Source organism: Aythya ferina (genome assembly GCF_964211825.1).
Source record: "Aythya ferina genome assembly, chromosome: 4".
Classification (NCBI taxonomy): Eukaryota; Metazoa; Chordata; class Aves; order Anseriformes; family Anatidae; genus Aythya; species Aythya ferina.
Genome location: NC_140300.1, coordinates 36,559,267 through 36,586,821, shown reverse-complemented (window position 1 = coordinate 36,586,821; position 27,555 = coordinate 36,559,267). Strand labels below are relative to the sequence as shown.

The 27,555-nt window shown below is 36.7% G+C and overlaps 2 long non-coding RNA genes across 2 annotated transcripts in view; both read right to left on the bottom strand.

The window, feature by feature from the left end:
• The window catches only part of LOC311436264, a 334,039-nt gene that overhangs the window by 240,110 nt on the left and 66,374 nt on the right, over nt 1-27,555 (bottom strand). The window lies entirely within an intron of this gene.
• Nucleotides 12,448-13,292, bottom strand: LOC311436036. Its single transcript, XR_014692566.1, has 3 exons — nt 13,125-13,292; nt 12,706-12,789; nt 12,448-12,626 (listed from the first exon to the last, which is right to left on the bottom strand). It is a non-coding gene; the product is annotated as an uncharacterized lncRNA (long non-coding RNA).

The following is a 27,555-nucleotide window of genomic DNA, read 5'->3' as shown; positions in this document are numbered from 1 at the left end:
TGAAACTGCCATTACCCCCTTTGCATTTCATAGCTTTGCTTGGTGCCTGAAATAAATAGGCCTTTTTTTTCCCCCCTACTACTTTGCTGTTCAAGCCTATTTCCATTACAAATTTTGCCATAGCTCACTAGATATGAGAGTCTGGGATTTGGCATTAGCAGAGACTATATCCATTGTCCCTGCCTACCATCCATTCGACAAAGAGGAAGTTAAGAAATGTGCATTAAGGACAAAACACTGCATAGAGGGTAATTATTCTCAAGATATCCATCATAATTTGGAAGGCACACTGGCTGTCATTGTCTACAGGTAATTTAGTTTTTTCTCAGAACTGACTACTTTCAACCCTGGCAAAATTTTACAATTACAAAGAAGGCAGTAAAAATACCTTTATTGCATATCCACATTAAAACAATGGTCTAAATGAATACCAAGCTGAACGTACCAGAGAGAAGTATTTCAACTCCAGGATGAGAATAATAAAAAGAATCAGTACAATAGATAACACATTCCATTTCTAGGAGCTGTTGCACAGAACTGTGAGCAAAGTAGGCTGCACAAGAATACAGACGCTATACAAAATTGTATTTTAAATGAGTTTCATCTAGAGAAGCTTAAAAGTAACTTTTTCGATCAAGTTGAAAATTTACAGAAGATAGACTATTTGACCTATATGCAATTCCATTATCATTGTAAATTCTCTTCTTTGAGAGCAGTCTTATTTTTAATTTTGTTACTTGGAATGTGATAGCCTGAGTGACTGGTTTCCACACTTAGTGTTGTTAGCAGTTTTTCCAGTCATTTTTACAGGTGTTTTTTGTTGTTGTTGTTTTGTTTTGTTTTTAAGATTTAATATTTCCAAAAATGGTTGCATCATGTATCAGATCTTCCACCTAAAAAGGAATATACCTGTTCTAACTCCTGGACCTACACAGTGTCTTTACACTGCACCAGATAAGCCAGCCATGCCTTTCAGTCTGTTGTATGTAAAAAAGGACTAAATGTATGCCGGCTACAAATGACAACATTTGAATTATGCTGCAAGGCAAACGGCTGGCACGTTTAGACAAGAGAGGAAGAGTCTGTAAGATAAAATTGCTTTCCAATTGCAATACCCTAAGCCAGCACCAAAATGATTTGCCTTCTTAGTTAAAAACTATGAGAGAATGAGAGACACTGACTAATTTATACCAGTACTTAAAAGCCATCCAGTAAAAAAAAAAAGCATTGTGTGTAAAGAATATTGATCTCTGAGCTCATCGGTGAAGATACTACTTTCTGTACTGCTGAAGTCCAGAAAACTCTTAGATCTGATACATCTCCAGAATAATTTTCAGTTCAGCTATCTGATTTTTGTCTTCATCTTCTACAAGAAAAATGTAAGTATTCCAAGCTTTGTAGCATGTGGGTGTGAAAGTACACATGTATGTGAGGATTCAGTTCTTGCAACAAAGACATACAGACAAGAGTACCCCATGCTTAGATAACCTGAAGTAAAAGTTCTGAAAAGAATGTATCAGTGTTTGTACCCTATTATATAAAGGTCTAAAAGACAAACTTTTTTGTGTGTGATTACCAGTAAACAATAACAGACAAAATTCATCACTTACTGAAGTCATTATCTCAGCAAGTGGTAAAAGTTTGCCAACATGTAAGATGGGAATTTTAAAACTAAGTCAGGCTCAAGATTATGAGAAAAAAAAAAAAAGAGAATTTGACTTCAGTAGTCACCATTTAGATATTGCAAAATCACACACTTAGTAGAACTGCTCAGTTTACACGCAAGTTATTACCCATCCCCTCTGAATCCTTCTCAGAATTAAGAAATGAATTGCTGATCACATAATTTAACTCTATGTTTGGAGTTGTGGTCAACATAATTCACTTACTTTGTTAATCATTGCTTCTTTTTTACTGTAGTTTGTTAGTGAAATTAATTGCATATCTGCTTTAACTTACCTTATGAGATCCTAATTCAGTATGTATAAAAATACTCTGAGTTATATTTCAAATGATATTCTATATTGACCTAAAATAATTACCAATTGTTTATGGATTTTTGGATTTATGGATTCTTGCATTTATGAATTTTTGCTAGTAAGCCTCACGTCTCCAGCTTTTCCTCTCCCCATCTACTCCCATTTGTCTTTGATTCTATCAGTGTCCTTAACCACATTAGTGACCACAGGGTTTATCAAAGTTACTTCATTGGAAATGCTAGTAGTGCTATGTAAGTAGCAAATCACTCACATTTAAAATTGTAAAAAGAAATTTGGCAACAAAATACACCAGAAAAGAGCTGCTTCATTCACATCAAAGCTATATATGAGTTATAACTAGGGTAGGTCATTCTTATGAACAATGCTAAGGATATTCCAGAATCTAAATCCTGAATGATGGTGACAGAAGTTATAGCTGATGACATTTATAAATTAATAAATGTTAAATAGAAGAAGAAGTTTGAATCCCTTTAGATAGTCTGTGAACTTTGTAGCAGTCCTCATGGTCTTCTGTATTTCAAAAATTACAAAGGCTTTTAGGTCAAATGTCCCACTCTGCAGCAGAAGTTGTATTTGGATTAAAAATCTAACTTTCTATTTGCTGAATGAAAAAAAGAAATATTACATTTCTTTCCAAATATTAGAAGGAAGATCCCAGACAGAAACAATAAACAGCCAAACATCTTTCATGGCTGAAGTTGCCATATTAGCTTGCTTTTAAAGACCCTATATAGGAGTGTGTATCATCAGTGACCATAAAATCTGGAACAGCAGTGCTTTTTGACAGAGATGATTTTCTAGTTCCTTCATACTCTGATTCCTATGTTGGACTGCCCTTTATTAATACAGCCATAAATCAGTGTTATTACCTGGATTTTAATCTAAAATATTAAAAAAAAAAAAAAAAAAACAAATGGCGTAATTCATAAATAGAACCTTGTGCTAATGCTCAAATCTCTCACTGAAAGCAACAGAATTTAACTTTGAAACCAAGTGGTTACTCATCTTGTCCATTAAGCCATATTTTGAAAACAGTTTATTTTTATCAGGCTCTCATTGTTTTATTCTCATGCCCTGTTATAACATTACATTTAGCAACAAATATTTCACACAACCTTTCAGCTGTGTTATTTTGAATGTAAATATTGGGCAGAAAGGAGCTAATGCAAGGAAATAATTTTCCTAAAGAGTTGGATTATTTCCTAATTGTTTATTACAGATGTATTCTCTTGCCAAAAACCAAGAATTAAAATTCTACTTTCTTGAAAGCTTTAATGTTATGTGGATCTCTGAAGCATTTATATTTAATTTCACAGCAGTGTCACAATTCAAGAGGTATTTTTAATGTTTGCAGCAGTCAATTGTTGATTTATTTTCTTCCAGGCAAAATGCAAATAATCTCTTAAGAGGTTTGCTTGCAACATTGTGTTTGAGTTAATATATTTGCAGTGAATAAATTAAAAGAAGTCCAAATATGACTTTTTAAGGTCCTCCTGAATTTCAAATGTCTATTCCATTCTTTAAAATTATTTGGAAGTTGTCCTTCAAGAAGTAACTTGGAAGAAACTTAATCGTGACCTTGGACCTTCTCCAGTATAGGTTATATGTTAACCATGAACTTTAAGGGTGGGGAAATAAGCAGCTCTAGAGACCTAGCACCTCTTTGAGCTCTCCACCAGAAGCCTGTTCTTGGCTGTGAAGAACCCCTTGTAAGCCAGTAGTCCCAAATTACCTGAAGGGTAATTGCTTCATGGAGCAGTTCAGAAAGGATTCAGATGCTAGAAGCTGTCAGAGCATTCACCTCCCCACTGTATTTTAAAAGAGTATCATAAAAAATTATTCATTGCCATCTTTGGTGTAGTCAGAGGCTGCTACAACCAACACAATATAGCTTGAGATGTTAGACTTCAGAGACACCTAGACACCAGCCTTAGCCCAGTGCATTACAAAGAAAGGGAGCAACCAGACCAGGTCCTCAAGGGCTCAGGCAACCAAATTTCTTTGCTGGGATGTAGACTTCAAATTCATGGTTCCCAGGTCTGACCTACACTGGAAGAAATGACAGCTCCTGCCTGGCCCATAATTTCTCATTTCTATAGAAAAGAGGGCCAGGCAAATGGAAAGAAAGAGGTGTCCCTCGGCTTGGCTTCATTACCTACCCAGGGTGTCAGTGTAAATTTACCCAGAAACTGCTGGGGAGTCCCAGATACCTAACTGAGCCCACTCAGAGTTAAGCAGCTCACCTGTAACTCCTTACCACCGATGCTCTTTGCAAGTCTCCAATTTATCCTGCTAAATATCTGTGCAAGACCTGATAGAACACGAAGAGAAGAGGTAGAAGTCTGGATTTTCAGGAAATACCAAGCAGGTCACCTTTGGGACTAGACTACAGTACATAATGATAGTTAAACTGGCTACAAACCATGTTTAACAAGCTAGAGCAGCTTCCTAGGGTGTATCAAGAACTAAATTTCCTTCAGAGATAACAGGGCTACAGAGGACATTGATTTTTTAGAGAACAAAAAAAAAAAAAAAATCTTTGGGTAGGTTTTAATATAAATTTTTGAAGTGTCATTTACCTATAGAAAACTTCAATAGCAGTTGCTTTTCAATAAAAAAAAGTCTTTTGACAAATCATCAATGAACATGCAGGAGCTATTAGGATAAGCTCGGCATTTCAAATAAAGCAAGCAATAGTAGTAGGAAGGTTTGCATTTTCTGCCATCTCTGAGTATATTAATAAAATGTATCTAATTTTTAACGAGTTTCAATATTTGTTTTGATGGTGCTTTCTGAGAAGAATTATTTTTTGTAAGATTCACTAACATCTGATAGTTATGTGCTTCACAAGAGGACTTTTTTTTTTAATGGTCAACACATCTGACAATTATCATCTCCATCATAAATATTTCAAATATTTTATTTTTTTTCTGCACTATCTTGCAGCTCAGAAAAAAAACACTTGAAGCTCAAACCTCTTCAGACTGGAATCAATTAAATTTGGCAATTATATTGAAATAAACAGGATGGAGTCTTAATGTAAAAATGGTGTAAAGAGCAACAGGTATTGCTGACAGAGATTTTGGATTTCAAATCATCTTGTATCAAATTAATCCCTAGTAAATTATTTTTTCCAATTTAAAAAACCTGTTAACTATGTCTCTAAGAGACTAAAATTTGTCTTTGGTTCAATATATACATAATTAGCTATTTGTTTTATTTTTAGAATCAATTAATTCACTTCATGAAAAATGTTAGTGTTTTCCCATATACCTTTCATCCAAGAAGACACTTTCTTTTATATAAGTTGTTTTCTATTTGGAAATGTAATTATCTTTATAAAAAAGATAGATTAATGTTTGATAGCCCAGCCTGATTAATTGTTACTGCTTAGAGGAAGGAGAAAAGATTATTATGGGAACTATGCAAATAATTTGTTAGATTTTTTTTTTCCCCAATGGAGTATATTATTATTTTGTATAATGTATTTTCTAATGAAGTCAAGATTTAGCTTCACTGCAATTTATTCCAGATTATTAACTTTATAACTTTGACCTTCTATTTCCACGAACGTTGAAACTGTATCCTGAAAATCAAATTACAATTTGGAGTTTACTGACCAAGAAGATTGCATCAGGAAAACTGAGCCTCTTACAACTTTTCTGGAATAGTCTAAATGCAAGTTTGCGCCTGGGTGAAGCTAATTCATCTACAAATGAATAACCATGGGTGAATGATTGCATTTATTTATTGCATTGTTTGCTCAACTCTTACTTTGATCTTTATTATAAATAATACATTTTATTAATGATTCTTTAAGAATCACATAAGTGGAAAACAACCATTCAGTGCTCCTCAGTGTGGAAATACACTGTCTGAAGTAGACTCTAATTTCTTTATTTTTCTTCCTTCTTTCCTAACTTTTCCCAACATCTGCTACATAAGAAAAATAGTTATTTTTGAAAAACTTCTCTACCTTAGTTTTATGATAATCATAACTACATGCATTAGTAAAATACAGATTCAAAATTCTAAGTGTTGGTTGTAAGTGTAAGTGTCTATTATTCTGCTTCTTCCAGACAGGCAAATACATTCACCTTAATATCACATATGGCATTATTTAATCTTTTTCAAGGTAATATAATGACTATATCTATTAAAATCCAATGTCCTATATCGGATAGTGTATATTCTTATCTAACCAGATAAACGTTTGGCTGTAAGGAATCTGTAAGGACAAAATATATTTTTTGGAAAGTTAATTTTTCAAAACCCTCCATTTCCATTTAGTGCATCTTAAAATACAATACAGAAGCTAAGAACGGGTAAGTCAGACAGAATTTGCAGCAGATAGGCTTATGTTAAAACAACTTTCACAAAAAAAAAAAAAAAAAAAAAAAAAAAAAAAAGTTTGAAGGGAAATACGGGAAGAAGTGAAAAGTGAAGAAAGAATTTTTAATTTTGTTCATATTCTTCTTGTCTGTGAACTTTTGAGAGCTCAGTGCAATATAACATCTCAACATTCTCAATATTCACCGATGTAGAACTTTCTCCAGTGACATCCAATATTTTAGACCAAGTCCTTTAGCAGCCCAGCACATCACACTTTCCAACCTTGTCTCCAGCCTATCAAGATCAAGGAGCAGATAAAAGGGGAATGTCCCTCCTCCAAGAAGAAGTGCCAATATTCATAAAACAGTACACCTGCCATTACATGAAGAATCAGCAGCTTCACTTCAAGCAACATGCAGTGAGATTACCACGCAGTTTTATCCGTGTGTTCTGCCATTTTAAGGTATTACCAAAGTTTCAGACTCATATATTGTAATTCTGATTTGTGCTAGGATCACTGAAAGTATGATGCAATAGTAAATATTTCTGACCTGGTAATCCAAGCCTTATTTCATATCTAACGGATTTATTTGGCCTTTACTGTTTCAAATACATTTCTATTGAAGTCTGATACCATAGCCAAATGTTGTGACACAACCTTCGTGCTTGTGTTCTGCCACAGCACCTAAAAGTACTCCAAAAACAAAGTAATTCCTTGCATGAAAATTGTATCCATCTCCTATAGCAGGTGTCAAGATCCTCAACACCTATTTGAACTGGGTGGTTTATTTTGCATCTGTGCAAAATACATAGGACAGCATCATTGTAAGGGTTAATTATCTCACCGGAGTCCACATTTGTTGTTCTTTTCATTCCCCATCTAACTGCAACTTTACCCTGAAGTTCTCATGCTATCCTCTAATTGACTAACATTTTCTTGTTATCTTCTTGTATTTGAATTACAATTCTGCAAATAGTAAAGCACTGGGGCAGAAAAAGTGTCATACCAAATTGTGCCTCAAAAACTGAACTGTTCACAAATCAAAGAGAAAGTTATTAAATACTGTGAATTAATGAGAAAAATCCACACATTCTGCAAAATTTTAGCTGAGTTTCAAACGGATCATGTCTGTATCACAAACACTCTTTTTTCTTCCTCTGTCTAACTTGCAGAAGAAAACTTCCAGCTAATTCATAGTTTGATATGTATACACAAAGAACTCATCAAACAAGAGTTGAAAGTACATTTAGTTCAGAGCAGGTAAAATGACCTCCCCTCCCTTTCTTTCCTCATTCTTCCCTTCCTCCCTTCCAGAGAACTGCTGACAAGGACTGTCTCTTCTCTGGTGTGTATTGTAGAAAGCACACTAAGAATTCAATCTTAATCAGAAACTTCCGGCATGCCCAGCTTTTAGATTTCTAGCCTTCGTTGCTTCAACTTCCTTCCAAATCTTCCTAATTCCAACTTCTATAGTTGCTGCTTTTCTTGTCCAAGTTGCCTAACGCAAAACATAGCTATTACAGTTACTTTACTCTCAAAACTCCTTGGGTCTCTTCTTCTGCTAAAAGACTGGACAGCAAAGAATGACTGAACTACATTTTTTTCCCAACATTGATCCCATCATTCAAAATAAGATTATCAAACTTTAAAGCATTTCAAACAAAATATTTTTTTTTTTTTTTACTAACATCATTGTCAATCAGACAACATCACGCTGTTCCCTGTTTGCTACCATATTTAGCGAAAGACACAGCACACCTGACATTTCAATTAAATGGGCTTTTTTTCTTTCTTTTTTTTTTTTTAATAGGTTAAAATGGTAATATGGACAAAGTTACAAGTATTTACAATTTGTCTTTCATAATCTCCTTGATAATCAATGCTCTGTTTTTTGGAATTGCTCTGACATCTTTTTGTTTCATTTCTGTACTGTGACAAGTGCTCCACAGATTCCCAGTGACATTATTTGCCAACATCTTGACATGATGTAACCATGATGGCTTTGCAACACTCAGTGCTCTGAAGACTTGGAAGAGCATTTTAGCTGACATTGTAACATCATGTCTGTGGATTCACAATGACATGTTCAGGAGACTATTTTGATCACACAATAAAAGCTTACTGGAGTGATTAGAAAATTTGCAACGCTATAAATTGTAATAAGGAAAAATAACTAAAACTATTGAATTTTTAACTCAGCTGTTTCCAAACTTTTTTTTTTTTTAAGCAGAAAAACTTTACCTATGACTAGTCTATGAGACCAGACTTACAAACCAGACTAGAGTACTCAAAATTACAGCCTTGAACTTCTGGATGCTACAACAACTGGAGTTAGGGATGAAGATTTCCATTATTGTACATGTTAGTCATTTCAGAATGGGATTTCCAAGAGGTACCATTCACAAAGAGGTACTTCAGATCAATGTTCAGAAATGCCAGAGGGAAGGAAAAAAACTTTTTTTTTTTTAATGATACATGTGCTTTCTTCTTTTATAAGAATGGCAGAGGGAAAAGCTCAACTTCTTTACTACAGCTTTACCTATAAGACTTATAGGTAAAGACTATAAGACTTAGCTTTACTTATAAAGCTAAATTGTGTTTTGTTTGTTTATTTGTTTTGTTTTGTTTTCAGGCAAGGCAAGTTAAAGGAATGAACCCACAACCTTTAACTGAACTGTCTTATCCCCGCTTGAGGAGTAGGATCAAGGAGGTGGGAGGAAGGGGTGGTGAAAGGCACTCATGAAGCACTTGCCTGCTTTGGTGGCTCTGCTGGTATAAGAACAGGGTCTGCTAGGCAGGTTCTCTGCAAATTTTCTGGATCAGCCTAGTCAGGTGAGGTGGGTGAAGGTTACTTCATTTGTGCACACAGAGCTACCTCAACCCATGAAGACTAAGGGTTTCTTCAGTATGCCCCAAAAAAAAAATTGTAGGTATCTGGAAAACTTGTAATCAAAAACCGCTGTATACAACTAGGCATGATCTAAGCAAGGCTTTTCAATTCCTTCTTAAGGTCATAATTCCAGACATAAGACACTAAAAGCAAGTGTTAGGTGGGACTTAAGCCCTTAAGCCATTTTTGTGGCACAAGCTCTAATTGCCTATAACTCATGCTGTACTATCTGCTTAGCACATAAAGCTTGTCTATAAATACATAAATGTTTTAGAATCCATATTTCTGTCTACGTATGAGTAAATGAAATTGGAAATATGGTACAGATTTCTGTGTTTGTTTGCATGCTCCAGATTCAGAAGAAGAAAATACTTTAAAGTGGGTTATCTGTTTTGGTGGGCTTTTGTTTTTGAAAAATGAGTCTGCTTCTAAGCACTTAGATTTATGAGAAGACACAGTTCAGTGTCTTAGGAATAGCAGTCACAAACTCCAGTGCTTTTCTTAAGCTGCATTAAGGAAAGGTCATCTCAGCTAGACATAGCACTAATAGCACTGGCATTAACAGTATTTATTTGCTCTCTCTCAAAAAAAAAAAAAAAAAATCACAACACATCATTTTCACTTATGTTCAGTTAATCTACATATCCCTAAGAACTGAGTATCTTGTGTGCTGCTTGGCACTTTGCTGGGACAGCCAACAGTACTTAACTGACACATCTACTACTGTCTTGTGACTGCATGCAAAATAATCTGGCAGTAAGGTGTTTTATCCAGAAAAGTGGTATATTGATAGTTGCCTAGCTTCTCTCTCCAGTTCTTGGAATTTATGGAAGATCACAGTAATAATTCATTGCACTGCGACTGAGAGTCCATCATGTATTAGAGCTCATCTCTTCTGTGATTTAAAACCACCTACATGAGTGCTTTAGAGCTATTTCTGAGATTCCCTGAGCTGTTCTAGTCTGTATGAATCATGAAGCCAGTGAAAGTTTTATAAAGTTTCACTGTTCTTTTTTTTTTTTTTTCCCCTCAATGTAGAATAAGAGAGCGCTCCTGCCTGGGTCTTTTGGGGATACATGGAGAGGAACAAAGCTGAACCATCTGGGTCAACATCATTCTCTCTTCTGACATTTACTTCAGTGCAACATGAGGCTGGGAATGCCAGACCCAGTGCTTGTGTATGGCATGGGATCAACCCTAGGCTGTGTCGTAAGTGTGTTTAGTCCACATAGTTTACAGACAAGGAGCAGAATAAGATGGATACTAGACATATTGATAGGCCACAGGACACAGTCTATGACTATTCAATCACTAAAAAAGCACAGTGTGAAATAAAGCCATCTCAAAAGTAAAGCAGTCTGTTCCCAGACACGTTACACATCCCACTACAGACAGACCATCCTGGTTGGTAAGAGGTGCATCACAAGTGGTTAAATCTTCTAATTTAACCCAGGAAAGAACCTGGGATCTAGAACCAGATCCCAAGAAAAGTCTTGGCATCACTAGATACCCTTGCTTCAGATAACTGACTGCAGCCAATACCTGACATATTTTGCTCATCCCATGTAATAAAGAACTTGTACATATGATATGCAGTAATATTGTAATTTCATAGCAATCAAAGGAGAACTACAGCTGCACTTCAGAAGCAGAAGCATGTCTTTAGGGAGGTTAGAGAGATAAGATTAACCTGCCTATACATGTCCACAAGCATTTTCTCCCTCTATAAAAACATCTCAATAATGCCAAGTTAAAGACACAGTGGGAAATAGATATTCTTCTCTATAATCAAAATGGCCCTCTGAGCTTTAGCAGCAAAGCCAGTGGGCTGAACTTTCTGCTAATAAAAAAAGCTACAGTATTAATCACGACTCAGACATCAGCCAGAGAAGCCAGCACATTGGTGTGTTGGTGTCACCGTCACAAAGCAGAAGTGTAACTCACCAGGAAAATCTCATTGTAGCAGGAGTGTTTTTAATAATACTCCAACTTTCTCCACATCCCCTTCAAATCTAAACTACACAGTGGAATTTGTTGTTGTTGTTTCAAATCTGTAGGATTACTTTTCCCTTGTCCGTGCCTAACAGCACTCATGCAGTTATAATTAGGTGTAGTTAGATACCACCTAAAAAAAAAAAAACTCACAAAATTGTGCTTGTTCATCTCTCTCATGCTCTCACGTGTACAGAGAAATACAAGTAGAGCAAAATCCATTTTTTTTTCTTTAAAAAAGGGTGTGTGTCTGTGTGTATGTATGTGGCAGGAATAACTCTTTAAAATGGACATATCTACTATGATGGATTCCACTGTTATATCATCTAGGGCAGCAAGAAGCTAAAATCCAAAGAAAATAAATGTATTTCAGTCATGTGAGCTACCAGAGCCGTCAATGTAACAGATTAGCTCTTTTCCAGGGAAGAAACTGAGACCACCCAGGAACATCATAAAAGGACACTATGTCTGGACTTCAATAGGCATAGATAGATAGATAGATAGTACCCAGCAAAAGCATAATCACAGGATGGTGGTTTTTTGTTGTTGTTTGTTTGTTTGTTTTGTTATTGTTGTTGTTTGTTTTATATACAATAAAACTACAAAAAAAAAAAATTGAATAGTTAACAGCTAATTGTAATACTCAACAGTATTTTATGCCTTTTTCATATGTAAATGGCATACATGCGCTGCAAACAATGGCACAAGGTAGCATCCTGCAATATGATGTTGACCAACCACAATAGCTGGGGAAAAAAAAAAAAAAAAAAAAAAGCAGGAAGGAGGGTTTCCAGGTTCTCCAGTGCTTCTGGCACATCTTAATTTCTCTTTCTAATGCACAGGAAAAATGAAGGTACTTGATTCAAATTTTCAAATAAAAAACTTGGGATATTCCTAAAAATGAGGTTTGGTGATTTTCATTATCTCAACTGAGTCTACCTTCCAGATCTGTGTGTAATTTGAATCATTGCCCCAAAATTGGAAATTCCCAATTTAGGCAACTAGGAAAAGTACAAAATATAATAAGACAAAATATTGTGACTGAACCAACCATGTATGCTTAGAAAGACTGGATGCTTCCAGGGAATACTAATAGCACGTAGTTTACAAGCACCTCACCAACTGAAATTCCTTCATGAAAATTTAAGGGACAATTTAAAATAGCAATAAAAAAAAGAAAGGAATTTGCCATGGATTATTCACAAATAGGAAAGAGGCCTTTATTAGTCAACTTAATTGTTCTTTCAAATTGCACACACAGCACTCTCTGAGTGTTGTTTTCTGCCATCAGTCACTCAGAGTGCACCTGTGGGCAACCATCCTGGCAGAGCTGTTAATGCTGCTCTGCTATGGAGATGATTGCCTCTTTTCTTCTTGTAATCATATCCACTGACATGAAAAACAAAATCACCTAGAAAAAAAACAACAATAATATATCTTTGTTTTGAATTTATTTTCCCTTATTATAAATTAACACTGCTGCAACCTACCAGCATTTTTTCAAGTGAAGTACAAGCAATGAGCCTTCAATCATGCACACCATGTGATTTGCATATTTGTACTTCTTTAAAGACCTGGACAAAATATTAATGTGACAAGCAAATGTAAGGTAAGAAGTAGCCAAGCATGTTAATGCATTAATGCACTGATCCTATTTCAAAGAGGTAAGATGACACTTTTGGACAGTTCAAGTAGATGACTAATTCAGAATGAAAATAAAACCTTTGCTCTGATAGTTTAAGTCAGAGGAGTCACAGTAGACATTAATAAGTCAAGAACCGTATTCGTACATTTGTCTTACTCTCTATCTTAAAATTCCAGCAACAGGGGAATGCAAAACACACTTTAAGTAGCAGACAGTAAATGAAACAAAGAAGTAGATAAGTAGATGACTATAAATGTCTCCCACCTTTATCATTGCTGTGTTGTCTGAGAAACTGAGTCATTGTTTATGGCCTGTGACATGTACTAGTGTGAAAAACGCTAGTTTTTCCTCACCAAAATCTACACATTTAGCTCAAGTATAGTACAAAAATGTCCATGTTTAAATGAAGGTATAATCCAAAGGATAAACACATTCTCTGTAATTAATCATAGATTCTCCATTCACTGTTCATAATCACCTCAGCCTCAAAATACCTTTGACAAGGTTGCTTTGACAAGCTTGCAAAGCTGCTAAAAAAAAAAAAAAAACACTCCATGGTAGGCTTTAGCAAAGCCTTTGGGGAAGTGAATGACACTTGGTAAATATTTTCTTCTTTTTACTTTTTAAGCTTCAATACCAGTAGGTCCTAACATTTACACTCAACCTTAGAGAACTTTTGGCAGTTTTGAAACACTTTGTACCAATAAAGGACAACAAAAAAGATGCACACTTTCTGCCCAGCCCTAAAAGTGGGTAGTCCTGATTGCCCTTCTTTTACACTGACTTCACACAGCTGTGACTGTTTATTTCACTACAGTTAGTCTCAATTACTCTAGCTCAACTGAGATAACAATCAAATTACCCATCCAGCTGGGGCTGCAGGATACTGTTCAATTACCTAAGGTGGCAACTGAATAGGATGCCGGGGTTAAAATTTTTGCTTTTGCAAACACATGGGTAGATTTTATTTGCATTATGGCACTGTCAGGAACAGCATTTATGTCTATACTAGCAAATTTTACAATTTCTGGTAATATTTCCAGGTGCCAGACACTATTAAACTTTAGCAGGATCTCAACCCAGTTTCTGCCCCTCTCAGGTATTACTCTCCCAGGCAATTCCTGGCCGCAGCAGCAAAGTAAGAACATTTGGGGACCACTCCACATAAGCAATGTGTGTGCACCCAACATGGGTTGAGGACTCATGGGCTCTCCTATAGCCTGCAACAACCCCAGGTGTTTCCTCTTAGCCATTTAGACAAAGCCATAGAATCACAGAATCACAGAATTTTCTAGGTTGGAAGAGACCTCAAGGTCATCGAGTCCAACCTCCAACCTAACACTAACAGCCCTCCACTAAACCATATCCCTAAGCTCTACATCTAAACGTCTTTTGAAGACTTCCAAGGATGGTGACTCCACCACTTCCCTGGGCAGCCTGTTCCAGTGCCTCACAACCCTTTCAGTGAAGAAGTTCTTCCTAACATCTAACCTAAAACTCCCCTGGCTCAACTTAAACCCATTCCCCCTCGTCCTGTCACCAGGCACGTGGGAGAACAGGCCAACCCCCACCTCGCTACAGCCTCCCTTGAGGTACCTAAAAAGAGCGATAAGGTCGCCCCTGAGCCTCCTCTTCTCCAGGCTGAACAAGCCCAGCTCCCTCAGCCGCTCCTCGTAGGACTTGTTCTCCAGGCCCCTCACCAGCTTCGTCGCCCTTCTCTGCACCCGCTCAAGTTTCACAATGCCTTGATACCTTATAATGAGGTACTAAGTGCATCTCATCTAAAATAAATGATTGTAAGGAGGGCACATGCTAAATTTCAACCTACCAGAAGGTTATCCAAAAGCACTCGAGTTAAGGTATGTAACAGCACAGTAAATTCTGACAGAAGATTGAAATGTTGAAACAATTTTTTAAAGCCTTCCCTTAAAATAAAGCTCCCTTCCTGGCTCAAGAAAATTGAGTAATATTTCATGTCTACAGTTATTTGTGATGATGAAAAGGAGTTCATCTGCTGACAACCTGTCCCTTATACATCAAGCACTGCTCTAACTGTATGAGAGAAGGAAGACAGTTAAGTGTAATTCAAGTGAAAAAAAATCGTCTCTGTATATTCTAAAATAAGGGTTTATTATACTGCATATGCATGCCCATAAATTGCTGTACCATAATTAAAAGTTGTCAAAACATGAGAGTCTTACTCCACCCCCATTCCCTCCGCCTACCCCCATCCCACAACTTTTCACTATGTTTCAACATACTGAAGTAGCAGAGTTAAAAATCCCCCAGACAGGTTATAAATTTATCCTCACGAGAGCTAGAATTCAATTACATCTGCCTCTGAAAACCAGGCTTTTTAGTAGAACACAACACTTGTGAACCAGCACAGCAGCATTTTCAAATCAAAGGTTTCTAGCTTGCTGCTTAAAGTTTGTTTTCAGGCGTTTCATTTTTTGGCTAAGAAGTCAGAACTTTCTGTAAAGAGCATGCATTTCTCACACAGAAAATAATTCTAATAAAGAAAATAGTTTCAACAGAATATTTTGTGCCTCTTCCACAATGAAACCACGCTGGTTTGCCTTTTACAAAGCAACAGCATGAAACCTCAAGCTTCAGAGCTAATCCAGTAGAGCAGCCTCAACCCCAGTGAAATTTAATCACAGAAGGTGCCCAGCACACCCACAATGACCAACCTCACATTATTCATTTAAATCAACTATGCCCTTCCCCCCCCTTGTTGCTTCCCCCACAAAGAAAGGGGGGTGAAGGAGGAAGAGAGGGCCCTTTTTTCATCTTGGTGGAGCCTTCTACATGCAATGCATTTGAATTACGCTGTTTTATCTTGAGTGACAAATCTGTTATACTTCGGCTGCACCAACATCTTAGACGCATGCTATTTCTTTCATTCATTTCCCTTGTGCTTTTACCTCAGTACCTAATGCGCTGTCAGAATCCCAGAATCCATCCATAAGTATTATGTGATGAGTAACTGCTGTACATGCAAGCACACAGGAGAAATGAGCTTTCCTTTTTTCATTGCAATCATTTACATAGTGAATACAATCCCATATAAATTACATCCTGTCATCTCTTTACATTTGATCAGCTGAAGGATCCTTCTATCAAAACTGGGGGAAAGAAAGAAAAACTACCAACTATTTGACACTCCTTCATCCTTAGAGTTTGAAGGTTTGTACAGCTTTATATTCAAACTGCTATACTTTCTGATGGTTTCTCCTCTTAGAGGAGGATTCCTTTGATAGTCAGACAACTTCTATTCCTCCAGGCTAAAAATCTATTTCTGCAACTTTCTTTAGAAAATCAGAATTTCTGTATACTACAAGTGGAGAGGTGTTTAAGTAGTTACAACCTGACAGCAACTCCTTAGTTGTGGGAGAACTGACAAAGAAGTGCACTTCTGGAGGCTGTGAGAACTCACAAAGCCTGTATTACTGACATGAAGCTTCCTACTCTTAATATTTCTCACATTAACATTAGTCTTCAGCCAAGTTCTCAAAAACTTTAACGTGGAATTACACCTTGACAGGATTCATCCTAAATCACATCTTTGTCTACATTTCTTAATACAAAAAAATCCACTTTGCATTAAAGTGACAAAAGGGTATGATTTAAACTCTTAGCATAAGGCAATTCACAGCTGAAATAACTGAGCAGCATGTCTTTTTCTGTGCAGTTTTTACAAGGCATCTGAAATTGATGACTAATACTGAATACACACTCCATTCCATTAAAAAAAAAAAAAAAAAAGATATTGCTAATGAATATTTTACAGTGTCTTTAAAATGGGACAGGGGGTAGAAGTGTTTTTCTTAGTGCCATTACCAATCTGGGCTTTCTCAGACAAATCTGCCACAGAAAGTTCACTGTCCTGAGATGTTTAATGGAAATTATGGGACAGGTTTTGGTTTTGCATGACATTAATTCAAGAGTCTCAAAAATACTACTGAACACCAAAAGGTTGCCTTCTTCTTGTACTCAGTGCCATTAGCAGCACAGTTCAGAGGATGAATGCAGTGAACAGGATTTGGCCCCCAACATTTTCCATTATCCAGATGAACAGCGCTTAGCACACAACCAGAACAACAACAACAAATAAAATAAAATGAAATAAAATAAAATAAAAACATTATTTTTTTCCTCCTCGAAGAAACACTTTTCAACTATGATCCACTACTTTTTTAAGAAAACTAGCCAGTCTGCCACCCAGCAGGTTAAAATTTATCCATGTAACTATTGAAGTAGCCTTGGAATGAAGAGCATGTAAGTGGGCTCTCTTCAGATTGTAACAGCACCACAATTAGCCCCTACTTTTTGCTCGTTCCTTAAGCAGAAAAAAAAAAAAAAAAAAAAAAAAAAAAAAAAAAAAGTACTTATCATTCTAATCATTGGAAAAGATTATTCTTGCTTTAGCCATTACATTAAATCTAAAACTCCACCTGTTCTCCATATACATGTAAATATCAATCAGTTCCCACAGAAACATGAGCAGGGTTGCTCTCACATACCCTAGCTCACGTGAGCTGTCTTAATAATTCAAACTCCCCAGCACAGATGCACAAAATCAGATCTCAAGCATGCACCTTGACAGAGAAATCAAATATTTTAGTGCTATAGATTACTTTTGAATGGGAAACCAAATCTGTGATGAGCCAACAGCTGAAGTATCAAGTTTACTTCAACTAATACTTAGAAGACAGGATGCATACCTGAAGTTTGGGAGGCCCCTTATGAGAAAGCAAAAATGGATTGCAAATAAAGGAGCTGCACAAACCCTGAGAGGGACGATATAAGAAATTAAAGTAATAAATAGATAAAAGCAATCTGATTCAGAAATTGCATTTTCATTAATTAAAATAATAAGACCTAATTTGAAAAGATTAATTGATATTCCCAAGAATTTAATGTTAATACCAATGTAGTTGCAGAAATTCAGAAATTTTACAGCGTTTAAGAATATTTCCCAAATGTTGAATTTTTTTATTTTTTTTTTTATCCATAAATGAGCATCAGGTATTTATCATCAATTATTTTCATATTTAAATTTAAAACTTTTGTTTTAGTGAGGCATCACAATACCGTGTGACCCAGCTCACCAAGCTCGACACAAACTCATGTAAGAAATTAAAATGAGAACTTTGGTAGTACAATGATATAAGAATTATTCAAATTACCCAAAACTGCTCAAAATAGAAACCTTTCAAGGAACACCATTACTGGTGATCTGATAAATTTTCTGATCATTGAAAGGCCTTAGTTTGTGTTAAAAAATCAAATCAAAAATCAGCCATGACCTCCATTAAGTTTTTAAGCACAACAGCCTTATTTAAATGTATTTTATTTCAAAAGCTCAGTTTCAGGTTGAAAAAAAAAAAAAAACATACACAGAAGTCCTAAACTATCTTCTCAAAAAATGTCTCTTTTTTTTTTTCATTGAAGTAATGAAGGACCAGGAAAAAAAAAAAAATACATTTCCTGGGAATTTGGGAAGATAAACTGCATTCTTGAAAAACAAAATCCCCACAAACCTGTGGCCACTAAGCATTTATATTACCCTTTTAAATCAACATTACTAGCAGATTAAGTCCTCTGAGTTTAGGCATCAATGCTTCTTTACAACTACACACAGCATGATACTCTTACATCCCTCTTACAGGGATGCTACAACACAACCCTTCGGAGGAGAAAAAATGCATATTGCTTTACAATGCGCTAGACAGAAATCATCAAGTCATATATCTATATAACAATATGCATAATAGGAAGATGCACTTCATGAAAGCACACTCATTTTGTTTGCTCAGCTCTGCCCAACTGATGTGATATGTCTTGACAGGCAAACTAATACAGTCAGCTTTAGAGCAGGCCTCCCCTGTGTTTCTGTCTGTTCTGGACAGAGTGTTACGGATGTTTCCCTGCTAGCTCTGTTAGATCAGTTGGGAACCAAACACAGCAAGATTGACTCCTGCCTTTTTAAAATGTAAGATTTCTAATTTTACAGCTGTTGTTGAGAACAACATAACAAATCTTGTAACAGGAACTTGACTGCTCAGTATTATTACTGCATTTGTTTTACTGCTTTGGTTATCCTCCTATCATCTAAATTATTTTCCATTAAAATTCATGCCCTCTGCTACATTAGGTTACATATGATCTGAACTGGAAGTAGGCTGCTGTGACATTCAGAAAGACTTTTTGAACAGCAATGGCATGTCTTTGGGCAGAAAAAAGACTGTAAAGGAAAGCATGCATCAGTAGTGCAGCAGAAGACCGGCTCACACGTTGAATGAATTTGTGATGAATATCATTCAGAGGCTCGTACAGGCAATCATGCATCCACCATACTCTGCTCGCTGCTTCCCGCAGCCCCCGTCAGCCTCATTTAGGAGAAACATCTTAGATGATAACATTGCTTTAGATTGCTGGTTCACATAATGCACATTTTTCAAAGTATCTCTTTCTTGCTTTAAATATTTGAGTAAATCTGCAGTTTCCTGACAGAAGAAGATAGACCAGGCACACCGGGGGGCGGGGGGGTTAAAACCATTTTCTTCATACAGCTTTCAAGGTCTTCAGGGCACTAAGAGGCTCTAGTGACCCTGCCCAGCTCTATCTGTGACCCTCACACCCCCGCCCTCGTCCCCTCTCAATCCTGGCTGGGCTTTCCACACTGATGCTGGACCTGACCTATCACCTCACCTTGTTGGGTGCTCCCTGAGCTGCTGGGGAATCCTGTCTTGGTCACTTGCCATAATGGAGTCCCAGGAGACCAATCTGTGGCTGCTGCCCTCCCTACATATGCAGGGGTCATCCATAACTACATCTCAACTTCCACTGCAGTCAGCCCCACTTCTACTGCTCTCTGATAGCACTGACATGCCTTTCATTTTAACATGAGAACACAAATTTTCTTATTAATTAATTTTATCCTGGAAAATAGGAAAAAAACACTACTACTTACAGAAAAATATTTTTCCTACAAAGGTGTGACTGATAAAAAAAAATTCAAGGTTAAATTTCTGGTCAAAATCAACAAAGCAGTTCTTATACTACTACAATAATGCATTAGGCACAAGCAGAATTTGCAGTTAAGGTTTCTGTATCTCTGACATGTGGCCAAGTCACTGACACATCAGCTGCATGTCCTCTCATACTCACAAAAATTTCCCGTACAGGTATAACAGCAAAGACATGCACAGAAAGCTGATTTGATACCATTGTGAAATTTGGTATTTTAGGGGCAGGGTTTGTTTGTTTTGGGGTAGGGAGGGAGGTTTGGATCTGAAACATTTTAAAAGTTCTCACAAGATGGAACTGGGAGAAAATGTCCTTAATTGGTTGGGGGTTAGTAATCCAAAGATTTTAAATGAAAAATCAGCAGGAAATCAGCCATATTTTCAACATGGCTGTTGAAATGTTGAAGTCATGCCATTCAGGCAGATTTTTTTTCTTGAAACTGAGTCCTTTTCCTGTTTTGATTTTCACAAGTTGGTGAATTCCAATTAAGCATTTTTTCATAAAAACGGTTGCACAATTTCCTTTGAGAAATAGTAACACTTTCTGAAAAGTCACCTTCTTATTCAGTGACTCATTTTCCATTCACACTCCTTGGCATAAAACATCAATATGTATCTGCAAATGTTACTTCTTGGGAGAGTAGTATGGGAGAATCTGGAGAATCTGTCAGCTACATGTAATGCTATAATAGACAGGATGAAAGGAGCCAGAACAGTATCAGGACAATCCCAGTGGAAAGACACAGCAACCCTCTAGATTGTAGTTTGAGAATTGCCACTTTGGAGAACATCCAGCTCCATCCTTTGAAATCATAACAGTATGGAAAATATTCCAGACTCCTCTAAGACAACAAAAGTAACAAGACATCTATATGATCTATTTACTCTTTGGTCTGATTTAGAGAAATAGCTCTTGACAGTAGGCAAGTTGGTAATAAAAAGTGAAGCTTTCCCACTCTTCTTCTAAGCACATCTTTAGATGTCTCTCTCTTCTCCTCCCATTAAGAGATAGATCTAAAGACTAAACAGGAACTGAAGAAGTGGCAAGATCTAACGCCTGTTGGACTAAATACGTAAATTATGAAATCAAGTCTCAGAACTGGAAGACCCTAAGTCAGAGTACTGGTAAATCAAGAAAGTGATGAAAGAAGTGTTCACCATTAGAAAGGATGCTGATTTTATCCGTGACATTTCCAGCCCTCAGAACTCTACAATATTTTTCATATAAGATCAAAGAAAACGAATTAATATTTGCATATGGCTTTGCAGTAAATTTCTTTCCTTCTATTTGCATCTCTCTCACTCCCCAGCTTCAAACACTGGATAATACTGAAGTCTCTAGTTTAAAAGCAACAAAAACCCCTCCACTTCAGACAACTAAAATGCATATTGAAATTAATGGGAATCATTTGATTCCTGCCTGTGACAAAATAAAAATCAGACATTTTCTGGAAAAGGCACATCTTTAATCTTCCAGGTGAAACATGAGAGTAAAGTAGTGTGGTTTCCTAATGAAAGCCTTTTTGTTATTCTCACATTTTTCTGCATGCAATTTTTACAGTGTTTGTTTGTATAACTATGAATTCGCTTATGTTGTTTGAATTTTTTAAGCAAGTATTTTGCTTTTATTGTAATACAATTTTATGATAATTAAAAAGAACTTGTCATATTTAAATATTTTCTGCATGATTGGCATTAAAACATTCAGTGCGAGGAATTAATGAGAATATTGAATTAAATATGTCACAAGCATCCAATTTTTTAAAACTCTACATATCACAGACAAAGCAAAGGAGTTATTTTGTCGGCATAAATGATATTCAAAAGCTTAGCTGTCTCATTATAAGGTGCTTTTAAATATCCAAGATGGGCTTATTCTTTATAGCATTGCAGCCCCATAATGAACCCATTCCTCCTTTTATTGAGATGTTTACATTTTTCTGTTGCTTAAGAGTGAAACAAACCCAGAATCTGTCCTGCAACCATTAACGAATGCAAGTGGTTTTGCGTACGCTATAACTGTTGCCTACCTCCACATTACATAAATAAAGTGTTCCCAGATCTAAGCATACCGTCCAGCATTTTTTGAGTCCCTGGTGAGGCTGCACTAGCAAACATCAGCAACCCCACTTCTCTGCCCAACCTGGTTTTCATGCAGAAAACAAAAAAACTCAGTCCTATTCAGCAGAAACTGAGGTGTATTGGTCTAACGATCAATCATCAGGTGAACACCTCAAGACAGAAAGAACTATTGTAAACATAAGAGAGGGTCAAGAACAGAAAAATTACCATGAATGCTGAAAAATAGAGTCAATAATATTCAGTTTGGGTCCACATAATAATCTATTATTACTAATTTGAGTCTAATATTGAAAATCTTCCCAAAAGGAGGTTACAGGATTAAAATAATATTTTATTGATTTAAATCAAGCTTTTAGACAGTCAAACTTTACACTTGGTCAGCTACTTTTCACTTGTTGGAACAATCATACACACCACTCAAAGTAATGCCCATTTCTCCTCACTGAAGGCCCTCAGAGAAAGCATCCACAATAAAGCATTTTACACCTGCCTCTGAAAAGTAAACCATCTCAAACAGAAAGTAAAATTCTTATAACAGAGAATCCAACCAGTTTTATTTGTTTGTTTAGTTGTGATATTATGTATTCCCAACTAAGAAAATAAAACACCTAAAACAAGGACTTAGCAATGTGGGACTATCTTCAAGGAAGAGTAAAGGTCAATACTTACCAGCTCAAAAACAACAGGCAAGGAGCTACATTAAGACAATATTTCCCACGTTTTGAATTTTTCCATGAGCATACTATGACCATTAATGACTGCAACGTACTGAGCCTAAGACAGAGATTGATAATGGAAATAGTTATTCTCAGGCTAAAGGTACAGATGGAATTCCTACACAAAGAAGAACAAAAATACACTTAGGTTTTACCCAACTCCAGTGAATGATCAGGGAAAGTTCCAAACAAAAGTTTTTCTTTTAAAATTGGTTTGTTTGTGGTGTTTTTTATTTTTCTTTTATATACCACTGGCTTTCCAAAAGTATGGATAAGAATTAATGCCTTGTGACAGTAAGCATACAAGTTAAATCGAAAATCCTATTACATACCTATGAAAAAAGCAGTGGAATGACATAAGACACAGCCTTCAGCTCCTAACAATCTAGGAGGAGTTCATGTTCAACCATTCAGAAAATCCAAATTCTATGTAATTCTGCTAAATTTCATCTTTCTCATGAATCTCTCAATGATTGCTCTAAGGAGACTGGTAAGGAAGAAGGGTCATTAGGTCCTTTTTTTTTAATGTTACAGTAGGGATATTCATAGCAAAATATAATACTTGGCATGACTGAATATGATGAAATATAATGGGGTCTAATGAATTGTCATATTTTAACATCTGTTTTGTTAAGCACAGCAAGAAACCATCTATTTCCTTTGTATATGAATGTATGAAAACACTGGTATAGTATTGGAATATTTTCTGTGATTTAATCAGCAAGCAGTGTTTGCCTTCTAAAGGTTGATAATGCATAGCTCTTTCTAATATCTACATTTAAGAATGATCAGAAGTAGATATCATTCTGTAGGACAAAATTTCTCATTTTAAGTGACTTTGCCAGACAACCATTCTTTAGACATAGACTTAAGAACACAGTCAGGGGTGTTCTGGTTATGAAAACATTTATACACATGCAGGCACACATGCAAATAGGAAAGAAGATTTTAGACTTTCAAACCTATTTACAGAAAGTCAGAAGTATCTCTCTGTCCACATTACAGCCATTTGGGCAAACGGAAGGTTGAATGATATTTACCTAACATGCAGCACAAAAAAAAAAAAAAAAAAAAAAAAAAAAAAAAAGAACAAATAACCTTTTAGCCACTCAGAGGTCCTTTAAGGCTACCCCTTGCACAGCCAGCCAGAACAGGGAAGTTGGGCAGGCACCACAGCAGATGCTTTCACCACAGAAGGACTCTGAAATCTGAGCGGTGGGTTTCCATGCCCCACGCTGCTGCAAAGCATTGTTGTGCTGGAAGGTGTTAATGGTTGCCAGCAAGTGTGCCTCCGATCCATGGGAAATCACAGGCTCTGCAAGCTGACGTGCATGCTAGCAGCCCTTTGTTCAGAGGAACTAAGTTCTTTATTGGAGTAAAACAGCTGAAACAACAGAAAGCCATGTGGGAAGGCCCAGGGGATTGATTGAAAACGTAGGGTCCTGTATTGACAGGAGGTTGATGTGTTGGTACATGTAGGCAGGAAACCACCAGGAAGCCAGAAAAACAGCTGTAGGCCTGGCCTTGAGAACAGAAACAGACTTCCTTGGGTGCAGGATTGAAAGGAAATTAAGCCTGAACTAAGAAAACTGTCCATTATTATTCATTTCTGCTGCATTTAGGAAAAGAGGATACATTCACTGAAAATGAATGAGGGACGCTCAAATGCCTGATAAATGTAAGCAGTTCCTCCTCCCCCAGAAGCAAACTACTAAAGCCTAGCTAGCAGAAGCAAGGAGCTGAAAACAACAGTTCACAGTGTTCAGCATACAATGAAAGGATAAATTCCTTTAAGAGATCAAAGGACGGTTCAATTTCCAGTTGAACAGCAGTCAGAACTGCTTGCTTTCAAGAGCTGAAAACACTTGGTTCTTGGTAGTTGCTCCTTGGAATAACTTGCTCCTGGTACCTGGTGATCTTAAGGGTCTTTTCCAACCTAAATGACTCTATGGTTCTCCCTGGAGCAGCCAGTAGCAGAGGCAGCTCAGGGCAGGCGGGTTCCCCCACGCCACTGCCGGTCACATCCGTGGTATCAGCAGCTGAGAGGCAATTTTAAGGACTCCTCACAACTGTCTCTATACAGCACCACCCTATATAGACCAGCAATGGTCTGTATCACACGAGCATGCATCATTCTTGAGCTCTGTGGTCTCTCTCCCTCTCTCACCCCAGTCCCTAAGTAGCTCTCTTTAACTTTTGGAGAATTGCCACCACCTGTGCAGCTGGTGGCCAGGCCCAGGTACCGACCATGAGCAGTTCCACCTCTTCTCATTTCAAAAGCAGAGGTCAAGCTGGGCATGAGACACAGAGAGTAGGATTTGCAGCACAAGTACAGTAGAGGTAATTAGAGTGAAAACAGAGGTCTCATTTACATACAGGCTTAGGTAACCTAACAGAAAATATGGACAGCTTGGTAGCCAGGTTTTTTTGTAACTTCCTGAGGGAACTAGGCATTCACCAGAGCCACTACAGCAACGTACCTGAACAGGCATAGCACATAAAATTAATTCTGCATCTTTCTAAGCCTCCAACATATGCTTGAGAATACAGGCACAGAGTGGTAGAGACCCATTACAGACTGATTACATTCAACAAACAGCCTCTTGGCTCAGGGATGTGCATGCTGTGAACAGAGACAGGCTGCTGCCCCACACCACGGTATGGTTTATAAATGAGAACTTTGTAATGAAGATGGATTGTTCCTAAATCAAGTCCTACTGAAGGCAGTGACCAAAGGTAAAGTTTTCTATACGTGACTTAGGTATTTGCAGACATATTTATAAAAGATTTTCACTAAGTGGACATCAACCTTCTGAGGTGTTTTATAAACACCAGTATGGGCCCAATACTTCAGAGCAACTGGGGCTTTCCAAGTCTCTGCCATCATTTACAACCAATGGGTCTAAACAGGAATACACTACCACATTTTTTCAAAGGCATTTGCAATGCACCTAACATATTATGTTTCTCCATACTGCTCTAAGATACAATATTAACAGCCACAGCAACCAGCAACTGAACACACGTTTGTATTGTAGTTGTTCATACTTGATATGAAAGTAATATCTAATCTAATGCCAGATGATGAACTTTATGTTCCAAAACTTTATATCTCCCTGGTTGGATTCACTAAGAGGGAAGAAAGGAAAAAAGAAATGCTGGTAAGCCTTACACTGGATGTATTGTTGACAGCACAAGAACATGTTTATTTTTGTTATTCCTTCTGGTGCTCATTATAAGCACCACACTTTTGGATGAGTTATGGCCGAAGTGTCTAGCTATCAATAAAACATGGGTTTACAGAATCTGTAGCAACATGAGGCATAAGCACAGTAATCTCCTGTTTACTGATGGCACATTATGTGACATTATTTTTACTCAGCCCTGACCATTAGAAAATTAAAACAACTTTGATCACTTTTGGAGATTCTGGGCTAAGATTTCCATTTGTAACTATCAATTATTTAAAGTATAGTTTTAAAGGGCTCTTAGAGCTTTTTAAAAAAATTATAGTAATTTAAGCAGCAAATGCAGATGATTACAAGTCTTCAGCTTTATATGGAATAAAAAGTCTGTATAAAATAGTCACATTGCCATCTACTGACAGCTCTTTATAAAAAGACTTGCTCTTTTCATTAACTGCCTGACTTATATATATATATATACTTAATGTTCTCTCTCTTAATGTAAAGTAGTACAAAAAATTAGGGACATACAATATATGTTGTTCAATACATCCCACTGAAAAAATCCCACTTCTCTTCAAAACTATTTCAAACCATTCAGGCTTTCACAGTTATATACTGCAATTAGATACGTTTATTAATGGCATTATTGCACAATATTTCATAGGACGTAAAACAGTTTTCAAGAAAGTAACTACAGAAGAGTATGTTAATAAATCTGTGCTATATGCACAGTACATAGGGACTTCCTAATAGGATTTCCATAATAACGGCATTTATCTGCACATTTTATAATACCAATCACTGGCAAGCACAGTATTGTTATTATGCAAAAAATAGGATTTCATGTTAAGGACACATCATATGGATTAAAACAGAGGTGTCACTGATGCAGCTGTGTATTCAAAAAGCTTTTATCTCATCTTTATATGAAAATATATTTTGGCCTCTGCCTTAATGACTTCGTTATTACAACAGCTACATACATGTACTTGCACCTTCAGACTGGATCTAGCCCTCATATCAGTTCTACCTTACAGCATTCAGTGAAGCCTAAAATCATCCTGTAAACAAACTGATGCAAAACTCTCTCATGAAAGCAAATATACAAAGTTCAGGTTTCCTCACTGCTATCCAACCAGCAGGATTAATCCTCAGCACAAACTGAAGGCCATCCTCAGCTTCTACCTGCTTAATTCCCTGCAAAGAATTTCTGTGTGCTCTCTGGTCCATAGCATATGGTGATTTTTCTTCACCCTTGCCTCCTAATTGTAAGCTCACATTTGAAAGAAGGCAAAAAGGAAGAGTAATCTACCAGGTACCATATAACCCACATGATTTGCACCCAGTTTTTCTGAGTGCTAAATTTGCCATTTACAGAAGTTTCATTTGAATTCTAAATCCTCTTTAGCACTTTGGTTATTTCTTACACCTATTTGAACACACTATCATTTCACCTTTTGTGAATGGCCCAGAGAAGATGACACACTGTTGAACATTGGGCATTACAATACACTATTTAGAAACTTTGCACTAGTGGTAATCTTGAAAGTGCCTTTTAAGTACTTTCTCCTTACCCCAACCAAGGCCAAGGTAGCATGGAAGCCTACCTCCGTGTAGCACAGTAGGTCAGGATCAGGGAATTAATCCAACTGCTGTCACAGTCCTCACACTGTTA